The following is a 3,805-nucleotide window of genomic DNA, read 5'->3' on the forward strand; positions in this document are numbered from 1 at the left end:
ATTTAGCGGTACTAGCTGCACGATTGGATATTTATAACACTCAAGAGGTAACAGCTTCGGCAGATGGGATCCTGTGTGATCCGGGGTTTTTAGTTATGGAACCTATTTCGCCGCCGCCAGCATGTCTGAGGAACTGGCCGGTGCATTACCCCATTGTGCATTGTGATAGATGTAATACTTTACCGCATTAATGAGACTTTTGTTTGTATTGTACTGAAAACCTTTAATAAAAATATTGAAACATAAAGTACTAGTGGAGGGGGGAGTGGCTATGCAAAAAATGGACCGCACTAAAAGGACAGCCCATCCCTCAACAGCGCTGCAAGCAGAAATTAACCACCTCCCGCCCGCCCTATAGCCGAATGACGGCCTTAGAGCAGGCGGGTTCCTTCGCCTGGCCGTCCCTGGACGGCCTTGTGTTTACTTCCGCAATGCGCGCCGCCGGGGGCGCGAATCGTGGAAGTATTGTATTCGCCGTGTCTCCCGGAGACAGGCAAATACAGATCGCCGTGAACGGCCAATCAAAGCGGCCGTTCACAGCGCGATCGCAGCTGCCAATGGGAGATGATCTCATATGTAAACATATGAGATCATCTCCCATTGCCGTGTCTCTCCCTCCTCACACAGAGACAGCGTGTGAGGAGGGAGAGCGATCTGTGTGTCAGCCCCAGTGCCATGTGTCAGCCCCAGTGCCATGTGTCAGCCCCAGTGCCAGTGCCATCTGTCAGCCCAGTGCCATCTGTCAGCCCCAGTGCCATCTGTTAGCCCCAGTGCCAGTGCCATCTGTCAGCCCAGTGCCATCTGCCAGTAGTGCCAGTGCCGCCAGTGCCACCTGCCAGCGCCAGCGCCTGCCGTCAGCCCCAGTGCCGCCAGCCCCAGTGCCGCCAGCCCCAGTGCCACCTGCCAGCACCAGTGCCATCTGCCAGCCCCAGTGCCATCGGTCAGCCCCAGTGCCATCCGTCAGCCCCAGTGACATCGATCAGCCCCAGTGCCGTCAGTGCCGTCAGCCCCAGTGCCGCCAGTGCCGTCAGCCCCAGTGCCACCTGCCAGCGCCAGTGCCACCTGCCAGCGCCAGTGCCACCTGCCAGCGCCAGTGCCATCCATCAGCCCCAGTGCCGTCAGCCCCAGTGCCGTCAGTGCCGCCAGTGCCAGTGCCACCTGCCAGCGCCAGTGCCACCTGCCAGCGCCAGTGCCACCTGCCAGCGCCAGTGCCATCCGTCAGCCCCAGTTCCGCCAGTGCCACCTGCCAGTGCCACCTGCCACCACCAGTGCCGCCAGTGCCACCTGCCAGTGCTACCTGCCAGTGCCACCTGCCAGCGCCAGTGCCACCTGCCAGCGCCAGTGCCATCCGTCAGCCCCAGTGCCGCCAGTGCCACGTGCCAGTGCCACGTGCCAGTGCCATCTGCCAGCCGCAGTGCCATCTGCCAGCCCCATTTGCCAGAGCAATTAGCCAGAGCAAATAGCCAGCACCATCTGCCAGTGCCAGCCCCAGTGCCAGCCCCAGTGACATCTGTCAGCGACATCTGCCAGCCCCATCTGCCAGCCCCATCTGTCAGCCCCATCTGTCAGCCCCATCTGTCAGCCCCATCTGCCTCCAGTGCCATCTGCCTCCAGTGCCATCTGTCAGTGCCACGTGTCGTCAGTGCCACGTGTTGTCAGTGCCACGTGGGGTCACTTTGTGGGCATTTCCATTGCCCTGGTGCTCCAGGGCCTTCAAAACTGTAATAGGTGGTTGAGAAATAAGATGTGTAATTTATGCTCCTAGAACGCCTGATGGTGCTATTTCAATATTGGGCCTCTGTATGTGGTCAGGCTGTGTAAAAGTCTCACACATTTGGTATCGTTATACTCAGGAGGAGTAGTAGAACGTATTTTGGGGTGTCATTTTTGCTATGTACATGCTATGTGTTGGAAATATCTTATAAATTGACAACTTTGCGTAAAAGAAATGCGTTTTCATTTTTTTCCACATTTTCCCAAAACTTCTGGAAAAAAAATGAACCATTCAAACTACTCATTATGCCTCATAGATTATACGTTGGGGTGTTAGCTTTCCAAAATGGGGTCACTTTGTGGGCATTTCCATTGTTCTGGTGCTCCAGGGCCTTCAAAAATGTAATAGGTGGTTGAGAAATGAAATGTGTAATTTATGCTCCTAGAACGCCTGATGGTCCTATTTCAATATTGGGCCTCTGTATGTGGCCAGGCTGTGTAAAAGTCTCACACATTTGGTATCGTAATACTCAGAAGGAGTAGCAGAACGTATTTTGGGGTGTCATTTGTGGTATACACATGCCATGTGAGAGAAATAACCTATTACATTTAAAATTTTGTGAGAAAAAAAATAAATAAAAAATCTTCATTTTGCAATGAATTGTGGGAAAAAGATGACAACATCAAAAACCTCACCATGCAGCTTAGTAAATACCTTGGATTGTCTACTTTCAAAAAAGGGGTCATTTGGGGGGTATTTGTACTTTCCTGACTTGTTCGGGTCTCAAGAAATGAGATAGGCCACCAGTACATCAGGTGTGATCAATTTTGTGCGATTCGCACCACAGCTTGTAGACTCTCTAACTTTCACAAAGACCAAATAATATCCACTAATTTGGGTTATTTTACCAAAGATATGTAGCAGTATAAATTGTGACCAAAATTTCTGAAAAAAAATTATCATTTGCAAAATTTTATCACAGAAACAAAGAAATATGCGTTTTTTTTCAAAATTTTCGGTCTTTTTTCATTTATAGCGCAAAAAATAAAAACCCCAGAGGTGATCAAATACCACCAAAAGAAATCTCTATTTGTGGGAAAAAAAGGACACAAAATTCATTTGGGTACAGTGTTGCATGACTGAGTAATTGTCATTCAAAGTGTGAGAGCACCAAAAGCTGAAAATTGGTCTGGTCAGGAAGGGTGTTTAAGTGCCCAGTAAGCAAGTGGTTAAAGTAAAGTAAATGACAGAACAAACAAAACAAAATTAATGAAATAAAAAAATAACACATTCGAATTAAATTAATGCTTAGATGTGCCGATTCATGGATAATATAACAAAAGAAATATATATAAATAAATATATAAATATGTATATATGGAAAAATATATACAAGGAAAATAAAGATATGTGTTATTCAAGCAGAACCATGGATAAATTACCAATGTGAAAATGGCATATGTAAAATACATGATTAGGTTAAAAATAATGAAAATAGTCAGAGTAAATAGTCCTGGGTCGAAGGGACCAATGGATAATTGTTAATTAAAAAATAAGAAGTAATAAAATTAATACTGTAAATGTCTAGAATAGCCTTTGTGCTACTAAAAATAAATTAAATCAGGTTGTTCTACGTGCTCAATAGATCTAAAAATGTATCAAAAAATATATAAAAAGTATAAAAGAAATAATAAATCTGAGTGCCAATAATACTTGAAACCAGTATAAACGTGCACTGTGAAGGAATAAATATCCCAACAAGTGGGTGAACAAAGTAATATATATAAATATACACAAGAACAGTGCAACTATAGTGCTATAAATCAGCAGCAGGGTCTACTAGTATTCACATAATACTAAATTAAAATATAGTACATAACAATCCTGCGCAAAAAAGTGTGTATAAATCATACATATAAATCATATAGTGATATAAAGTAATAAGTGGTAATAAAGGCAAAAAAATAAATAAACGGAATATGTCACTGATAGTAGTCCTAAATATCAGGAAAGATATGAATGACCTAATACATCAAAATATAAAAGAGTCGGGGGGGGGCGTGGCTACAGCGCGGCTAAATGGAGGCTTGA

Source organism: Lithobates pipiens, unplaced genomic scaffold (genome assembly GCF_037356315.1).
Source record: "Lithobates pipiens isolate NorthernLeopardFrog02 unplaced genomic scaffold, aLitPip1_a1.2 Scaffold_27, whole genome shotgun sequence".
In the NCBI taxonomy this organism is placed as follows: domain Eukaryota; kingdom Metazoa; phylum Chordata; class Amphibia; order Anura; family Ranidae; genus Lithobates; species Lithobates pipiens.